The following is a 19,820-nucleotide window of genomic DNA, read 5'->3' on the forward strand; positions in this document are numbered from 1 at the left end:
GACTCTTTGGAATTGTGGCTGGTCACTGCATTGATCACAGTTCCTGAATCTTTCAAAGTTGTCATTCCAATACTGTTGTTACTCTTTTCCTGGTTCTTCACATTCCCTCTGCATCAGAACATAGGAGTCTTTCCATGTTTCTGTGAAACCATTCCCTTCATCATTTCTTACCTCACAATGATATTTCATTATATTTATTTATTTTTATTAGTTTTTAATTGAAAAATGTTATTTAATTAATTTATTTATAATTTTATTATCATTTTTTAAACCTTTACCTTCCATCTGAGAACCAGTGTTGTAAGGCAAAAGAGTGTTAAGGGCTAGGCAATGGGGGTTAAGTGATTTGCTCAGGTTCTCCCATCTTATTTATAATTCATAACTCATTTAGCCATTTCCCAATTGATGGGTACTCCTTCATTTTCCAATTCTTTGCCATTGGAAAAAAGGAGTTATAAATATTATTTGTGAATATAGATCCTGTCTTCTTTCTTTGATCTCTTTGGGGGTATAGACCTAGTAGTAGTACCTCTGGATAGAAGGGTATGTACAGTTTAGTAATTTTTAGAACATGGAAGCACAAAATTAAAAAGCTAGTCAGGGATCCTAGAACTCATTTAGCCCATCCCCTAGCATTTGGAACTAAGGTAGATGATTGTCTAGTCATTCCTTGACAATCCTTTAATGTTTTTCTCTTTTTTTAACCCTTCTTTTTGTCTTGGTAACAACTCTAAGACAGAAGGATTAGGATTAGGCAAATGGGATTAAGTGACTTGCCCAGGGTCATACAGCTATGAAACCTCTGAGGCCAAATTTGAAAGTCTCTTAAGGCAGTAGGCAGAATGTTGAATTTAGAGTCAGGAAGACCCATGTTCAAATTCTGCCTCTGAATACAGCTGCACTAGACAAATCACTTAACCTGCCTCAGGCTCATCTGGAAAATATAGTTATAATAGCATCTATCTCAAAAATTTTATGAGGACCAAATGAGATAAAATATGTAAAGTGCTTCATAATCCCTAAAGCACTATGTAAATATTCTTATTATTATTTACTTTTCTGAGCCTTAGTTTCCTCACCCATAAAAGGGGAATAAAAATAATTTCGCTATTTTATAGGGGCTGTTGTGACAAAAGTATTTCATAAATCATAAAATAATCTTAGGGACTAGGAACTAGACTCAAAGATGTAGGGAACTAGAAGAGAACTCCCTCTACCATTGAAGGCTGAGTTGCCTAGAGCCCCAAGAAGTTAAAGGACATGCCCAGTCACTAATTATATAAATATGAATATGAGTTATTATCTTCATCATCATCATCTTCATCATTATTGTTATCCGATTCCTAAAGCTCCTCAGGATGAGAAATTATATTAGCTCCTCTGAAAAATATGTTCCAGTATTCAACTACTTCATAGTTTCTATGTTCTTTCAGTCTAATCTTTCTTGTTAATTGAAACCTTAATTTCCCCTTTTTCCTTTAGAGGGAAGTAGGGAAAACATTTCCCAGCCCAATTCAAGCTGACGCCTTCTAAAGGCTGGACATGCCTTTGTAAGGGGCAGGTAGGTGGCAAAGTGGATAGAGCCTGGGACCTGGAGTCAGGAATACTTGAATTCAAATCTGTTCTCATATACTTAAGCTTTGTGACTCTAGACAAGTCAATTAACCCTGTTTGTCTAAGTTTCATCACCTGTCAAATGAGCCAGAGAAGGAAATGGCAAATCACTCCAGTATCTTTGCCAAGAAAACCCCAAATAAGGTTGTGAAGAGTTGGGCAAAACTAAAATGACTAAACAACAACAACAAAAATCTTTGTAAGCTCTTCCCTCCTCCTCCCTCCCATCCCCAATATGGCCCTCAGCTGTCACAGGATTCTGTGCTTTGACTTCACCAAAAAAGACCAGCTCAGGAAGGTAGAACTGAAGAAGTGAAAGCCAACCCAATTCAAGTCAACAAGCATTGATTAAACATCTATGATGCACAAGTCACTATGCTTGGCACTGGGAGCATGAAGACAAAAACAAAGAAGAGTTCTTGCCCTCAAGGGGCTTACATTCTAACACATATACATGCTAATTTGAGAAAGAATCCACTCTACTGTATGTACTCTATTCCCCCAATTAGACCAAAACCAGTGAGGATGTGGACCTCTCACCCTTTGAAAATATGACCTTTTTTTTTTCAACCTAACCCAAGGGTAAAGAAAAATAAAGATTTGGGAAATAGATCATCCTGGAACCCAAAGGCATAAGCAAGTACATGGTATTATGTATAGAGCACTGATTCTGGAATCAGAGGACTTTGGATCAAATTCTTCCTCTGATGCTTATCACCTGTAAGTCCTCGGGCCTCAGTTTCCTCATTTGTAAAATGAGGGAAAGAGGAATAAATGGTCTCTGAGTTCCCTCCAACTCTAGGATGGTGATCCTCTGCTCTGTACCTGAATAAGGCAATATGATATACTGGAAAGTTCATTGGATTCAGAATCAGAGATCCTGCCTCAGTTGCTGAGTAGCATAGGTAAAAAAATGGACTTTCTAGGACTTAACCCCTCATCTAGAAAATAAAAGCACTGGGTAGATGATCTCTAAGTTCTTGTCCAGCTATAAATTTAGGTTTTTTAAATCGTATTTATTGGTTACCAGCTCCAGACATTTTCAGGGTAGATTATTGACTCCCTTTCAGAATCTCCAACAGAGAATGAGGAGAGGCAGGAAGAAGGTGAAATCCAAATCAATGGATTTTAAAATGTGCAAACAATCCTAGTAAAAGACTATAAAAGATTCTAGAATTAGCTGTGAACGTTATTCTTCTGTGATATAATTTTCTCTTAATACCATGGACAGCTCACCAGAAGGTAAGGTCCTTAAGGGACCTAGAATATAAAGATACATAAACACATAAGCCCTAGCTGTGTTGGTGAATCTATGGCATGCATGCCAGAGGGGGCTGCTCCCCTCCATGAATGCCTGAGGACATTTCTTTCATCACCCACCCCTATGCCCAGCATCCCAATGGAAGCACTTCTTCCCTCCCCCACATGGAATAAGGGAATGGCTCACATGCAATATGAGAGCTGCAGTTTGGGTACTCAGTCTCTAAAGGATTTTAGAGATGACATAGTCCTAACCCTCCTTATTTTACAGCATTGGGAATTGAGGGCCAGAGACAGGAAATAACTTGCCTAAAGATATACAATAACTTAGTGGCATAGCCAAGACTAGAACTTGGCTAGATCTTTTTGCTCAATGTTTAGTGCTCTTTATACCAAGGTAGGCTGTCTCCTACATTGCTTAGTATAGGGACATTTCATTTATTCAGCGTTACTGGACCCTGAGCTGTGCCACTTTACCCTTTAAGTGTCAAAGCTCTTGATTTTAATAATTTGTGATAGAAGTCTTTTAAAAATGCATTATTCACTACTCTGCCTTCTTAAACAGAGGACACAACATAATTCAACCTTTTCTTGAAGGCTCAGGATAATCACCATGAATATCAATGATTGCACTGTGTTATAACATAGTGATTGGGGCTGTGGAAGTATGTTAGTTTCCCCCTACATTCAGTGGTCCCCAACTGCTAGGCTTTTTTCCATTCTGACATCAGTTGTGTTTGTGTGTGTGTGTGTATGTGTGCATGTGTACGAACATAACCTCTGGTTGCTGTCAGTATGGCTAACTCTAGCAGTCCCATTTCCCTCTTCACAGCTCCTTCTAATTTGTTGTTTCTAATCTTCTATGGGCAAGGAAGCCAGATTATGAAGTTTATTAGGACTGTATAGCAAATGGATTCAATCACATATATTGTCAGATTCAGCTGATGTATTAGGTTTGCTGAATGGCTATTTTTTATCTTTCTTTTTATTTCTCATATAAGGGAGGGCTCACAATATAGGGCAACAATCAGAAATAAAGGTAATGCAAAAACAAAATACATTAATAAAATTAATTTTTAGAAAAAAGAATAAATGGGTTCAGATTGGGGGTCCTGAAAGTCTGTCCTCTAAATAAAATGCATGAGCTTTATGACATTTATTTTTGCTTGGTCCAAGGCCCATTTTTTTCTTTCTCCCTGAATGTGTTCCAAATATTGAGGCTTCAAGGAAAGTGATGTGCCACTATATTTCATGCCACTCCAACCAGTTCCTTGTTCTTGATAGGTACTCAAGAATTACCTGTTGATTGATAGTCATGAATTCACTGGGCTCTCCTCTTCAAGTTGTAAAGTCTCCCTCCAGATATGAGAAAGCCTTGAGCTAAAAGCACAACTGAATGGACAACATGAAATGTGCCCTGCAATATTGCTGAGTTTTGACTCTGGTTAAAACTCTTCCATAAAAGTTGGGGAGAATGAAGGCCACCTACATAGGGAAGTTGTAAAAACACCTTAGTGCCAGCTTTCATCCCATCCCCTTACCTCAACCAACCAAGTCAATTTAACCAACTGTCCTGAGAGCTAATACACTAGGCCTCTGAAAGAGGAGGGCACTGGCAGTAAGCCATCCTGCCTCCTCTATTGTTTACAATGACCACAAATGTATCCTAAAGAAATCCTCTCTGGAGAATGAGGACTCATATTTATATTATTATGCTTTAAGACTTGAAAAGTGCTTTGTCCACACTAAATCACTTGATCTCACAATAATTCTTTAGGGTGGGAATTATTATTGTTCTCATTTTACAGATAAAGACTATGAGGCTCAAAGTCTTTAAATGACTTGCCCAGTATTGCTCCACTAGCAAGTGAGGGAAGAAGAATTCAACTCTGCATCTTCTAATGCCAGGTCCAGGATTCTAGCCCTTCTACCATAATGCCTCTTTTTTCTAAAACCGAGATTCCTAATCTTTGGGGGGTTGGGGTGCTATAGAACCCTTTGGTTCCCAATCTGGGGAACCTTTTCAGAATAATTGTTTTTTAAATGAATAATTAAAGGAAATGCTAAATTTCTGTACAAAGTTGGTAGGAATAAAAATGTAATTTTTTTTCCATCTGTGTTCAGAGACCCCAGGTTAAGAACCTTTGTTCTGGAATACTAATGAATGAAAGGCTGTCCAGAGATTCAAGTTCAGCATTCCTGAGACTCTACTACTCTGCCCTCACCATAATCACCTCCCCCCACAAATCTCTAGATTTGTATTGGTGTCCTGAGCTCTGTGACAGGAAGACCCTTCAGAGCAGGAACAGTTCTGGCTAACTGAGATGGTCAGGATAAAAGTATTAGCACTGCGCAGGTCAGGCAATATAGGAAATAACAGAAGTCACTAAGAACATCAGATCACTGGTTTCTTGGGCTGAATTTTCCTTTCAGAGCTAGGATCCCCCACAGTGTCTCCTACACAGCAGGCACTCAATATATTGATTGATGTCAGATTCCTGTTCCTGGTGAGAGGATAGGATGGGATGGGGACCAACATGTGAATAATAAATGTCTGTGTTTGTCACCTGGGGTGGATGTGCATATAATAGGGTTGGGTCAAAGCTCATCAGAGATGAAATTAGAAGAAGGTGGCATACTTTGGCTCTGGGAGACAAGCCAAGACATTGATCATTTCTTCCTTTTGCTTACTGTTCAGCCAAAAGCTTCCCCCCAGCAGCTTTTAATCTTGCCTTTCAAGTCAACCATTCCAGCTCCAGCTGTTTTTACTGCTCTCCTCTGTATTCCTTCCAATCCACCCCGAATCTTGGTTCTGAAGTCTCCAACAAGGCTTGCCTTCTTCCAGACACAAGAAAGCCTCTGTTCTTTCCCCTCTGGGTCTCACCATCAGCATCTCAAAGGCTAGACTGCTTCACTCCGAGAAAATGCCAAAGGGGTGGTCCCTCCTGTCTGTGAATTTAGTGACCCAGGGAGTTCTAGATTCAATGAGAAGCTGGCTAGAGGCAGGCCTGGTATACATCAAAGATAGATATGCCACTCTTCTTCCATCTTAAAATTAATGTTCCCAGGTATCACCTTAAGATGACTTATCATCGCCCTGTTGGAGTGGATCTGGGGGCCAATGGGGGACAATCTATCAATGTCCTTCTCTTTCCCAAAGTTTGCACAGTGAGCAGACACCAACCTCTTGCCCACTTTCTGGTGGGCCGAAAATCATGTACTGAAGTTCTTCTAGAGACAGAAGCTTTCCCCAGATTTTCAGGTCTCCTCACACAGTTCAAACAAAGATAGTTGAGCCTTTCCATATGATGGCAAAGAACCACTCCAACGTTGGAGTGCATTTCTCCAGCTCTTCATAATAAGTGCTTTCAGGTTAATAAAAATAATTAAACAAAGAAGGCTTTCTGATGTGTCTCCTGACAAGAGGTTTGGGGATAGGGGACCAGGAGGGTGGTTTGAAATCTGAAACTCAACTCTAGTCAGAAAAAGAGAGGCCAAGAACATTAGAGACTCACCAAGTAAGAAGATTCAAACTCAAGGCTCTAACAGTAAAAACAATATTAAAAGATATCAGGGGGAAGCTAGGTGGCACAGTGGATAGAGCACCAGGCCTATAGTCAGGAGTACTTGAGTTCAAATCATATAGCCTAGCTTCTGCTTTATATGGCCTGTGGCAAATCAGTTATCCCCTTTTGCCTAGCCCTTGCCCTTCTGTCTTGGAGTCTAGGATAGAAAGGAAGGATTTTATTTTCTTTAAAACATTAGAATTCATATTATCACATAACCAATCCTGATTCCAGTTGGTTGATGATGAAGTGGATTTCCTTCCTTGAAGGAATGGTCTGGAATGCCACTTATACTGCAGACACAATCAAAATGTCAGTTGACTTTTCTTAACTATTTTTCTTTGTAAATGATACGGGTTTGGGGGGAGTTGGTTATTGGGATGTGATGAAATAAAAACAACAATAAATACTGATAAAACATTTAAATTTTAAAAATTCTATCTTATTATCTTAACCACTGACACATTCCAAATTGAGCACCATTTTCCCTGAGGTACTTGTATGAGGTTTTTTTTTTTAGTCCTCCAATAATGGTAAACAATTTATCCCAGGCTTCTAAAAGCATGGTTTGTGCTGAGATGGAATATCTGGAGTTAGGGAGACCTGAGTCCAAATTTAGCCTCAGACACTTACTAGCTGGGTGATCCTGGGCAAGTCAATTAACCTCTCTTTTCCTCAGTGTCCTAATCTATAAAGTGGGGATAATAATAGCTCTTTCCTCCCAGGGTTGTTGTGAGGAATCAAATGGGATAGTAATTGTAAGTGTTTATCATAGTGTCTGACACATAGTATGAACAGCATAAATGGTAACTATTACTACTGATGGTAACATCATTATTGTTATTATTACCTTTTCAGAAGATCTACAAAAATCAAAACCCTTTTCATAATAGAATTAAGATGTATTCATTTTTAATGTGGTAAATATTACTAGCTATAATCCAAGGTGTGCCAGTCACACACAGCTCAGAGGGTCCAGAGAACCTATTGTTCAATTTTCAGTGGGACCATTTATCACTTAGAAATTGCCTAAAGCTACAAATAGGACTCAGTTTATTGTTTTGTTGATTGCTTAGACTTAAGAAAGTGATGGAGAAAATGTTAATTTGCAGATTAAATATGAAAATGCATCCCATGTACTGTTTTTCCCCCTCTGAGATCCATTTGTTAAACATTTATCAGAATACTCTTGGATATAACCAACCCAAATAAAAGAGCTTGATGGGGGGGGGATGATTAATCCTTGATAAATTTTTTAAACCTTCTGTTTTAGAATAGATACTTAGTAAGAAAAAAAGGGGGCAACTGGGTAGCTCAGTGGATTGAGAGCCAGGCCTGGAAATGGGAGGTCCTGGGTAAAAATCTGGCCTCAGACACTTCCTGGCACTATGACCTTGGGCAAGTCACTTAACCCCTATTGCCTAGCCCTTACTGCTCTTCTGCTTTATAACCAATACACAGGATTGATTGATGGAAGGTAAGCGTTTAAGAAAAAAAGATACTTAGTATCTGCTCCAAGGCAGAAGATTTGAGGCCAGAACCTCCCTTCTCCAGGCCTGATAGTTATTCCATCCATGAGTCACCTAGCTGCCCTGGTTTCTCAATAATTTTTAAGTGTATAAAGATGTCTGAAGACCAAGAACTTTGAGAACCACTGATTTACCCCATGGAAAACTGTGGTCACATTACTGCTTCTTTAGAGATCCACTTTCCAGCTATTTCCATGTCAGTTCAAGAGCCAGACCCATGTGGAACTTCTATGGCTTCTGATGGCTTAGCATCAGTGCCCTTAGCACTAAATTATCAACATTATGTACAGGTGGATCCCCAAAAGCAATCACCCCAACTGCTACCAGGAGATGCCAGCCAAGTCACTGGAATGATGAATTGTTGCTAAGGCTACTACTGCGTTTGATTCAAGAAGACTCAAATGTGCCACTCTCAATTGGGCTGATTTGGAGTTGGTGGTGAGTGACCCAATGAGGTTGTACTCTGAACTGACTGCTTCCTGTTGCCTTATACCTCAACCCCTACAATCCTTCACAGAATTTCAGAGGGATCCACTCAAAAATGTCTAAGTCATAGTTTCAATTTCAGCCCATAGCAATGGCAAAATCTTTGATTTTCTAGCATCTGTTAGATAAGCAGTCTCTTGACCTAGGACCCATGGGCTCCCCAAAAGTTCATGTATAGATTTCAAGGGTGTCAATGTTACATCTTCATTTTCCCTAACCTCTAAAGGAATTTTAGTAATTCCCTCAAAGATGGATATAAGACAATAACCATCATTCTAAGAAGGGGCTCCTAGGTTTCACCAGACTGACAGAAGGGTCAAGGGCACAAGAAAGGTTAAGAATCCCTGTGTTACAGGGCAGCTGGGTGGCTCAAGGGGTTGAGAGTCAAGCCTAGAGACAGGAGATCCTGGAATCAAATCTATCCTCAGATACTTCCTAGCTGGGTGACCCTGGGCAAGTCACTTAACCCCCAGTGAGTCCTGACCACTCTTCCACCTTGGAAACAATACAAAGTATAGACTCCAACATGGAAAGTAAGCATTTTTTAAAATTCTTGTATTATAGGAAGTGGAGCATGGGAGTTCAGCACACAGAGTCTACCTCTTATCAGATTTAGTATTCCTTCAACCCCGCCCCTTAAAGTAGAATGAAATTATATTCAACTAGGAGACATGGGTAGCAACTAGGTAGCATAGTGGATAGAGTGCCAAATCTGGAGTTGGGGAACTTGGGTTCAAATCTGGCATCAGACATTTCCTAGTTGTGTGACCCTGGACAAGTTCTTAATGTCAGTTGCCTACCCTTAAGGGTGAGTGCCCTTACCACTCTTCTGCCTTAGAATCAAGATAGAAGGTAAGAGTTTGAAAAAAATTTTTTAAAGGAGTGAGACATAAAGAGATGGAGATAGAAACTGGAACTTGATTACTAACTCACAAGTTGGTCACTCTGTATGCAAAGGGGTTACTAGAAAGAGAGCATGATTGCAACCAGGCACATACTACTACTGTCTTTATATAGGACAGAGCAAGACAAGTGGACAGGAGGCAGAGCTCAGAATTTCATGACATGTAGGAGCAGGCTACCAATAGTTATTCCATTTGGCTGCATTCATTATCTTATTTGTAGCTCTTAACAACTCTCCAAGAGAAGGTGTTATCTCCATTTTACAGATGAAAATACTGCAGCTAAGACAAGTAAAATGACTTCCTATGATCATACAGTAATTTCCAGAGACAAAATCTGAGCCCAGATCTTCCTGACTCCCAGTTTATCCCTCTATCCACTAACCTCCACCCCCTACCCCTACCCCAAGACTTCGGAAATTCTTTATCTAGTGATTTTAGTATATTTTAAAATTTTTATCTTTATTTTATTCCAATAACACATTTATACATGTTTCCCAAAGTTACATGATCCATATTGTCTCCCTCCTCTCCTTTCTCCACGTTGCCAGAGTTGACAAACAATTCTACTCTATCTGGTGATTTTAAAGAAAAGGCTTTGAAAAAATAAAACACCAACTATTAGTCATAGGACATTGGGTTAAAATTCCACCTCTGATGCTTACTCCTTGTGTGACCTTGGATTATTCCCTTAACGTTCATGGGTCTCAGTTTCCTTCACCATAAAATAAGGGAATTGAATTAAATGGAGATGCTTTCCTTCCAACTCTCAATCTAGGGCCACAACGTTTAAATATAGCCTTGGTTGGGAAGTAGAAGGTTGGAATGGTTCATGGTTTAATGGGAAATGAAGTCTATTGGCACCTGGTAACTTCATTTTAAATTCAAGCTCTACCACTTACTACCTCTATGACCTTGGTTGAGAAATTCCCTTTTCCTCAGGGTCTCAGATTTCTCATCTGTAAAATAGAGACTTGTACTATTTGGCCTCTGAGATTCCTTCCTGCTCAGAATCCTATGATTCTATGACAGTCCAGTCACAGGGCCAGGAGATAATGCTACATGAGAGAATCTCCTCCCCTCTCACCTCCATATAAGTTTTGCAAAAGGATTTCAGAGAGGTGTTACTTATTCTCACTGAGCATCCTCATGGGAGGACCAAACATTTCCTATCCTGGGCATGATGGCAAAAGACCTCTGACAAAGATGAGTTCCAGGCCTAGCATAAATACCAAAGCCACCCTGGATCTCTTTGGCTGAATGATGCAGCCCAGGCCAGGCTGAACTTATTTATGCTGGGTGAGCAGCAAAGAATGCAGATTTCATCTGCCATAGTTCAGTGCCTTGGTCTTTATTCTTTGGTGGGGGAAGGGTGAGTTAAAAACACAGGTCCAGCTTGATTTATTTAGTGTACTTTTCCACAAGGCTGAGTCCAGACTGTCCAGCAGGTCCTCAAAATAGCATTTGCTAATGATAAGCTAACTCAAGAACATCTAGTCTAACTTATATTGTGCTCTCTGCCACCCCTCCCCCAGCCCACTCCCACCCAATGCTGCTTTGAGTCTTAATGGGATCAGAATCTTCCAAACACAAGGTTTCTGGGCTTTCTATGGGTCATTCATCTCTTTCACGCCTACAGTTCCCATAGGAGATCTGCTCCCTCTGGACCTCCCAGCCCTACTTATAACTTTCACCATCCATCATGGAAGTGAGAGTCTTGCCAGCCCAGCTCTTTGGGCCACATCTGTTGTCTTGGAGCCAGGCATTTGGAATAGAATGTGACATCACTCTCCAAGACCTGACTTTGGCCCAGGTTCCTAAAGTCTTTTCTTCAACTCCCCATGGCAAAAGACAAATTGAATCTAATTTGAAAAATCAGGCTGGGAGATTTCTTCTCTGGATGATAACCCTATTTATAAGTAGGCATGAATACTTAATCTCTTTAAGGAATCTACAGTTCACAGGTTCCTAACCTGGGGTACAGGGATGGATTCCAGTGAGTCTGTGAATTTGGATGGGGAAAAAATTACATCCATATTTTCAATAACCTCTAACTTAAATTTAGCATTTCCTCTTCAACTGTAAAAACAAAAAACAAACAAAACCCAACAACACCGCCTTACTCTGAGAAGGGATCCAGAGATTTCATCAGATTACCAAAGGGATCCATGACAAAAAAAAAAAAGGTTAACAATTCTTGCAGTGTATCAGAGGATCAGAGCTTTACATTTGGAAGGGATCTTTAGGGGTCATCATATTACAGATGGAAAAATAAAAGATCAAGAGAAATTAAGCGACTTGGCCAAGGTGACCCAGGAAGTAAATTGGAAGGGTCAGAATTTGAACCCATATGCTCCTGAACCATGCTGTTTATGGAGGCTGGCAGAATGCAGCCCAGCCTTTGTATAAGAGGCCACAAGGTTTTTAATTCGTCCTTTCCCACTAAGCACCTTCCCAAAGTCAAAGAGAAACCCCTCACTTTTTTTGGCTAGAATCAAAAGGGAAATGTTTCTTCTTTCATGCAGAGAAGAGTCATGCATCATTAACCTTTTGCTAATTCCTTTCAGCAGACTCCACCCCCTCCCATCCTTCACTGCCCCCCCCCCACACCCCAAGCACAGACTCACAGATAAAACAGCTTACATTCAAACACCAAACAGCACAGGCGACTGACTGAAAACATGTGAAGCCCAAGCAAACTCTCATAGAAAAAGTAGCATTGGGTTTCCACGTCATCTACCAACTCAAGGTTTATGAATAGCTAGTTTACGCCAGGCTCGCTCAGAGCCTAACGCTGTCATAATCCTCATGGCCAACCCGGAACCAACAACTTTCCACCGGGTCTGGCCAATCTACCTTTATAGTAAAGTACCGCGCAGCGTATATGCCCCCTCTTGCTACTATGCAACCCCAAGTGAAAAACTTAAAGTAGAAACCACTATTTCCTAAGAGTTGAAAGCCCGAGGGCTGGCTGGGAAGCTGGAAGGGGGCATAGCGAAGGCAAGAGGAAGATACCCTAGCTTAGCAATATCTCTGAAGAGATGCTGAAATTATTGAAGGCTCATGAAATTTAAGGGCAAGTAGGATCTTCAGCGGCCGATTCTGGGCTACCACTGAAGGGAAGAGCTACATTTTCAAAGAAAAAGAGGAGAGACTTTGCAGAAATGCTAACTTGGGAGTGGGGGCGGGTAAAAACAAATGGGCCCTCTCTCACCCCTTTTGCTTCCCTCACCCGTGTCTGTGTCCTGCCCTCTCGGTGCCCTTCAGGGCTGCCACAATTTCTTGCGCAGAGTTGGATGTCGAACGGAAAAATGCATGAGGCTATTAGTCTGGCAAGGACGCCTTGGGACTGGCAATCCGCTAGGTTGGGGGATGGGACAGGGACCCCCTTTGACCTCCCGGCTGATGCCCTCTGGGAATTAAAGGAGTGCTGCCGGCCACACAGTCCACACAGCATTGGGACTAGACCCTGGTCGGGTCAAGTAGCCATCCTCGGGGGGGTGTGGGGGGGCAAGTATGTGGTGAATTTGGCAAAGTATTACCTGTGGACCTTCCTAGGGAAGGTATAGGCTGATGGGTTGGTGAATTTCTTCCAGCAAGTCTTGTGTGAACCACCTTAGGTACGTTGGCTTTAGAGCAGTCAACAAAGTGCCCAAGCAGCTCCCTTCTTTCACGGCCCCCCACCCCCTAGTTGGCTCCGACCGAGCCCAGCCCTTACAGAGATAAAACGTCGCTGTCTCCCCAGCGAGACACCGGACTCTCCTTCTCTCCCTTCCTCCCTCACCATGGCCCGGGGAGGGGGAAATCTGTCCCTTAACATAGAAGGCTCTGCCTCCCCAACCCACACACCACCAGGGGGAGCCCCGGATACGCCCAACTGGCACCCAGCCAGGACCTTGGATGGGGAGGGGCTGGCGGCGAGATTGGGGGGGGGGGGGTCACACTATGTTTTAGCACGTATAAAGAGTCTGTTTTACCCCCAAGCCAGGGGTACTAGGTCTTGAAGAAGGTAGTCACAGAGCTCCCAGAATTAGGCAGGGTCCCGGAACGGAACAATAGTTGGGGGTCATGATGGGTCAAGTCCCATGTATCCAGCTCCATATTCCCTGACAGTCTGGCTGGCTCTTGCTCAGACCCCTAGGGGCAAAGGTCCCCACAAGCTCCTTTAGGTCTGCTCAAAACCTAGCCCCCTTCCCTTCGGCCCCTTTCCCGTACTAGGCTGTCCTTGGAGCCTAGCCGCCGCAGACAAAGGGCTCCAACAGGTTAGTCGCCTGTCGGTGACTCTTACCTCGGGACCGGGCTGGGGGGACCGGCCGCCACCGCCTTGGGGGTACTGCAGCTCCCCCCACTCTGTCCCCCACCTCAGTCAGCGCCGCCGTCGCCGCCGCCGCCTTCCGGGAGCTCTCAGCCGGGCAGTCTGAGCCATGCCCCAACCACCGCCGCTGCCGCCGCCTCTCTGCGCCCCTCAGCCAGCTCCATGCAGCTAGCCCGGGGCTCCCTGCGATGCTCCCCAGCGGGGGAGGAGATGTGGGGGGAGCCGCCGAATCACCCGGCCTGGGGGCTGGGGGCGGGGGTAGTAGGACAATCGCCGAGTGTGAGCGCGTGTGTCAGTGTATGAGAGAATGAATGTGCGAAAGCCGGCGAGGTAGCGCCGGCGGGCTGCACGGGCGATGCCTGAGGTTGGTCCTCTGCCTGCCTTCTCCTCCTCCTCTTCTCCAGCTCTCTCTCTTCCAATCGCTCTCTCTCGCGCCTCCCCCCTCTCCCCCCGCCCCGGCAGCCCTCTCCCTCCCCTATCCGTCCCGTCTCGGGTTTGAACCCGCAGGTGGCTGTGATGGAAATGGAGAGGCAGTCAGGACCCTGGAAACCCTGAAGTTGGCATTACTACACCAGGTATAGTCATGGGTGGGGCGGCCTTGGGGTAGCCTGATGGTCAGTCTCAGCAGGACCTCTAACGAGCATGCTCTCCAGCGGCCTGCCACCCCAGGGAGGGGAGGGGCCCTGCAAGAAACAGGCTCAGAGGAGGCCCTCAGAAAGGTTGACTTAGCTTCTCCCTATTTGTCCTCCCCACTAAGCCAGCCTGCTTGCCTCTTCAAGCCTGAGGTTCTTCTCTTGTGCCAGCCCTGAGGGAGTGACTCCACAGAACATCGTGTGTTTCTTCCCCATCCTCATTATCTCCCTGTACTGTTACAAAGGTCAAGTCAGGTGAAAACTGATGCCAAAGGTGGCTTTGAAGGGAAAAGAGACTTCCTCAGAGCTCACACCTTAACCTTTGCAAGCTGGCTTTCTGCCCTCACTACTCAGCTAAACTCTCCAGTGTTGCCAAAAGGTCTCATAATAGGTAAATCCCATGGCCCTGTCTGGAGTCCTCATTCTTCTTGATTTCTCTGCAACTTGAGATAGTTCACCCCTGCTCCGATCCTCAGGCTTTGGTGACACTGTTCTCCTTTCTGCTTAGCCTTTTGTGACATTGCTGTCTCCTAGTTCCTCTGTGTTCCTTCTCAATCTCCTTTGCTGGATAATCATCCAGGTCTCCTAATGTGGTGGAGGCAGGGGTCAGAGAGAGAGGTATTTCTCAGAGATCTGTTCTTGATTCTCTTCTTTCTCTACACTATTTCTTGGTGATCTCATCAGCTTACAGAAATGCAGAATTTTAAGGATTGGTGGGACCTTAGAAACAATCTAGTTCAACCCATCCTTGAAAGGAATCCTCACTATTACATTCCCAACAAATGATCATCTTAATAGGTCTCTGCTTAAAGACCTCCAATGAGGGAAACCTAGGCACCTAAAAAAATAGGCTATTCTTCTTTATACAATTCTAATTGCCGGAAACTTCCATTGCCCCAAACATGCATTGTGCCAAAAATTGTCTCTTTGCAATTTCTACTCATTGTTCTTGTTTCTGCCCTAAGGAATCAAATTGAACAAGTCTTATTTTTCCCTATATTGTTCAGTTGTTTCTGACTCCTTATGATTCCTTTTGGAGTTTTCTTGGCAGATATAGTAGTTTACCACTTCCTTCTCCAGTTCATTTTACAGATGAATAAACTGAGGCAAACAGTGTCTTGGCCAGGGTCACACAGCTAGTAAAGTGTTTGAGGTTGGATTTTTTTTTCACATTACTAAAATGTTCTTACTGTTTTCTTACAAACGTTTCTATAGATATATCTTTTCTTTTCTTTTTTTTTTTGAGGTTGGATTTTAAATCAGAAATATGTCTTCTGAATCCAGACCCAGCATCTATCCACTATGCCAACTAGATACCCCATTGTTTATATGGCAGTCTGTTGTGGGAAAACATACTTAAATTTGTAACAGGGTCTCACCCCAAGAATGGGGGGCTCAAAACTGTTCAGTCCCAAAGTATGAATGAATTTTATTTAAAGAAGAAGAGGTATCAAAGCTGAGGTATCACCTCACACTTATCAGATTAGCCAATATGGCAGCAAAAGAAAATGGTAAATGTTGGAGGTCAAGTGGTAAACTTAGGACACTAATGCATTGTTGGTGGAGTTTTGAACTGATCCAACCATCCTGGTGAGCAACTTGGAACTTGAAACTACCCAAAGGGCTATAAAATTGTGCATACCCTTCGATTTGGTAATTTGAATCCCAACGAGACAACAAAAAGGAGGAAAGGACACACTTATATAAAAATATTTATAGCTGCTCTTTTTTATGATGGCAAAGAATTGGAAATTGAAGGGTTGACCATCAATTGGGGAATGACCAAACAAATTGTGGTGCATGTTGGTAATGGAATACTATTGTGTTATAAGAAATGACAAGCAAGATGAATTTCAGAAAAAGCTGGAAAGATCTACAGGAATTTATACAGAGCGAAATAAGCAGAACTGGAAGAACATTATATACAATAACAGCAATATTGGATGATAATTATCTGGGAAAACTTGGCTACTCTCAGCAGTGCAATGATCTGGGACAATCCTGAAGAATTTATGATGGGGAATGCTGTCCATCTCCAGAGAAAGAACTGTCTTTCTTATCAGTGTATTTATGATTTTTATTTTGGAATTTTGGTTATGTATGACTTTGCATTTATAACAATGACCAGTGTGGAAGTGTGTTTTTCATGACAACAAAAATGGGGGAAATTGTTTGTGATCCAAAAAAAAGAAGAGATTTTTAAGATAGTATAATAGCCTGGGCTGGTAAAATAGCCTAGGAGCTAGGAGAGTTGCATTGGGGCTGGTAGAGTAGCCCAAGGGGTAATGGCATAGTCCCCTAGCCCTGGTCAAATGGAGTAGCCCAGGTGTGGATCAGGTTTCGTGTATTTATTGAGGGTTTAGGAACTTGTCACTTCCCATTCCAGGAATATCTCCACCTTTTCTCAGAATAGCTCACCCCTGGGCATTAAGGGATGTTACATAGAGTAGGAGGGTCCAAATCCAGGTAGAAATGTGGTTTTGGATCTAACATGTCATAGGTGATCTTGAGGACACCAGGAAGGGAACAAGGAGCTTGCACAGGTTTGGGGGAGATTCCCCTGGACTGCCAGAGCCCTTTGTGCATATGTCCCATATTTCCCTCCATTTTCCCTCCTTGCTATCATTTGTCAGTGTAGGGGATGTCTCGGAGGTCATAGTGCAGTAGGCAGATAATATAGATAATTAATGATGCCTAACAGTTCAGAACTAAAATAAATACAGAATAATATAGCAGTTAATAATACAGAACAGCACAAAATTGGTACACAGATCAGAACAGTATAGAACCATTAAGAGTGATTAATAATACAGAATGGTTAACTGATTAATAATACAGATTTTGCAGTTTATGTTTGACTAATACTAACTAGTGAGAAATACAAGATTTCAGAACATTAGGATCCTGATTCTATCACTGCCCATTCCTCATCTCCATCAAGTCCTTCAGTATTGTGACCCACTGAAAGTCCTCTCTTCTCCAGGCTAAACAACCTTGGTTCCTTGAGCCCATCCTCATGTAATATAGACTCAAGGTCTTTCCAATGGGTGAGATTACCATCTCTATGTAAGTGACTTCCAGATCTACTTATCTAGCCTTCATCCCTCCTCATCTTCAAATGACCTACTACATAATTTTACTTAGATATCCTATAGGCATCTTAAACTCCATATGCCAACAAGCATTTCCCCCTATTATTATTATTATTATTATTATTATTATTATTATTATTATTATTATTATTATTACTAATGCTGTGCCAAGCATTGTACTAAACACTGGAAACACAATACAAGCAAAGAGAAAGTCAGCCTCTGCGCTCAAGGAGCTGACATTCTAATGGGAAAGACAACCCAAAAGGAAGCTGAGGGGGCAGTTAAGTGACACAGTGGATAGGGCACCAGGCCTGGAGACCAGAGAACCCAGGGTCATGTCTAGTCTCAGACACTTCTTAGCTGTGTGACCCTGGACAAATCATTTAATCTTGATTGCCTAGCCCTTCCTCTTTCATCTTAGAGTTGTTACTGTTTTTAAAAAATGGAAGCTAAAAAAGTGGGAATATTGGGGAGACTAGAAAGTCCCAGGCAAAGGCATGATAGAGAAGTCTAATTCAGTTGGATGGGAAAGGAAGAGCTGGCTATCCCGGGCACTCTCCTCAAATAAACTTCTAGAAAGATCTTTCCACTCTCCAGTCAAAGGGAGCAACTTCAAATGCAAGAGGGAACTGACAAGGTTGTGAGTTCCAGGACTGATGTTTTCTTCCAGGATGAAGAAGTTCCTGGTGTGAAGTCCAAAGGAATGAAAAACAGAACTTGTTATCTTCTCCCCCCCCTTTCACTTATCCTTCTTTCTAACTTTTTTTTAACTCTTACCTTCTATCTTAGTATCAATTCTAAGACATGAGCAGTAAGGGTTAGGCAATCAGGGTTAAGGGACTTGCCCAGGCTTATACTTCTAGGGGATGTCTCCAGTCAGATTTGAATCTAGAACTTCCCATTTCCAAGCCTGGCAGTCTGTCCACTACCTAGTTGCCCTCTCTTTCTAACTTCTTGATTTCCACCAAGGGCATCATCATCCTTTTAGTTATTTACATGGGAATCTCAGAGTCATTTTCCTCTCTTTTCCTCTCACCAAATCTTGGGGGTTCAACCTCCCCAGCATCCCTCACATCAATTTCCCTAAACTATGCCCACACAACTATCACCCCAGTTCAGCCTATTGTCACATTTCTACTGGATTACTGCATTAATCTCCTAATTGATCCTGCATCTAATCTTTCCCCTCTCTAATGCATCCTCCACACAGCTGATAAATTGATATTCCTAAAGCACAAGTCTGACCATGTCACTCCCTTGTTTAAGAAACTTCAGTGGGTTTCTATTGCTGCCAGTTTGCTGGTCAATAAACATTTATTTAGTGCCTACTATGTGCCAGGTACTGTGCTAAGTGCTAGTATAGTCAGGTAAAAGCAAAACCCAGTTTTTGATCCCCTTCAGGAGCTCATAATTGAATGAGGAAGAGAACACACAAATAATTAGCATCAGATTTGTTTTTCTACCCTCACCTTCCATCTTACAATCAATTCTGTGTATTGGTTCCAAGGCAGAAGAGCAGACAATGGGGGTTAAGTGGCTTGGCCAGGGTCACCCAGCTAGGAAGTTGTCTGAGGCCACATTTGAATCTAGGATTTCCAACTCTAGGATTTCCTGATGCTCTATCCCCTGAGCCACCTAGCTGCCCCATTAGGGATTCTTGACATCTTTTGTGTCATGAGTCTCTGTGGCAGTGTAGCAAAGCCCACAGACCCCTTCTCAGAATAATGCTCTTAAATGCATAAAATAAAGTACATGGGATTACAAAGGAAATTGCTAGGATCAAATGCAAACTCTTTCGTTTGTCATGTAAAGCTCTTCACAGACTCCAGCCTAGCAGATGAATTTCACATTACTCACCTTCTTACACTTTAAACTCTAGCCAATCTGGCTTACTTGGTATTCTCCATATATGGCCCAGTATGTTTTATTGCTGTGCCCTTATTCTTCTTCCTCACCTCTGCCTCTCAAAATTCCATGCTCAAATGCTCAAGCCTACACCAGACTTTTCCTTCTCTTCCCAGTTAGTGCTTTCCCAACTACTCTGAATATATTTTATATTCCTCTATCTTTTTAAACCCTTACCTTCTGTCTTAGAACTGACACTAAATATGGATTCCAAGGCAGAAGAATGGTAAGGGCTGGGCAATGAGGGTTAAGTGCCTTGCTCTCTATCCACTGAGCAACCAGAAGATTTAAGCTCATAAAATAATAGACTCTCAAGAAGTGGTAGGAGCCTCAGAGGTCATCTAGTTCATCCCATGTTTTTCGATCCAATGACAATGGTCTCCTTACTGTTGTCTGAGAATGAGACACTCCATGGGCATTTTCCTTTCTTTTTTTCTTTTTAAACCCTTATCTTCCATCTTAAAATCAATAGTGTATTGGTTCCAAGACAGAAGAGTGGTAATGGCTAGGCATTGG

The 19,820-nt window shown here is 42.4% G+C and overlaps 1 protein-coding gene across 1 annotated transcript in view; it reads right to left on the bottom strand.

The window, feature by feature from the left end:
- Positions 1-14,449, bottom strand: part of SLC29A4 (solute carrier family 29 member 4) — a 56,415-nt gene extending 41,966 nt beyond the window's left edge. The window contains exon 1 of the mRNA XM_007498435.3: positions 13,646-14,449. The gene's annotated coding sequence lies outside the window, so the exon portion shown is untranslated. The remainder of the gene's footprint in view (positions 1-13,645) is intronic.
- Positions 14,450-19,820: the final 5,371 nt, after the last annotated feature.

The sequence above is a fragment of the Monodelphis domestica genome, chromosome 7 (genome assembly GCF_027887165.1).
Source record: "Monodelphis domestica isolate mMonDom1 chromosome 7, mMonDom1.pri, whole genome shotgun sequence".
Taxonomy (NCBI): Eukaryota; Metazoa; Chordata; class Mammalia; order Didelphimorphia; family Didelphidae; genus Monodelphis; species Monodelphis domestica.